Consider the following 254-nt stretch of genomic DNA (forward strand, 5'->3'; position numbering starts at 1 on the left):
TGACTGTGGCTGAAGCGAGCGCGTCGGGCAGCGTCTGCCCCGGGTTGTGTTTGTGTTTCCAGCTGTGCTGGAGCAGCTGCGGGCAGCGAGCGATTCTCCACGAGCCCGAAGGTGCCGGGGCTGCTGCCCATCACTGCCACGCTGGTCCCTGCCAGCCCTTTCCCCCCCTGCCCCAGGACAGAGCAGGTCCCCTGGCACATGCTGGCTTCTAGCTCTGCCCAGTGTATCTTCTTGTCCCCAGGTAACAGCTCGCA

The sequence above is a fragment of the Buceros rhinoceros genome, unplaced genomic scaffold (assembly GCF_000710305.1).
Source record: "Buceros rhinoceros silvestris isolate BGI_N320 unplaced genomic scaffold, ASM71030v1 scaffold22266, whole genome shotgun sequence".
In the NCBI taxonomy this organism is placed as follows: Eukaryota; Metazoa; Chordata; class Aves; order Bucerotiformes; family Bucerotidae; genus Buceros; species Buceros rhinoceros.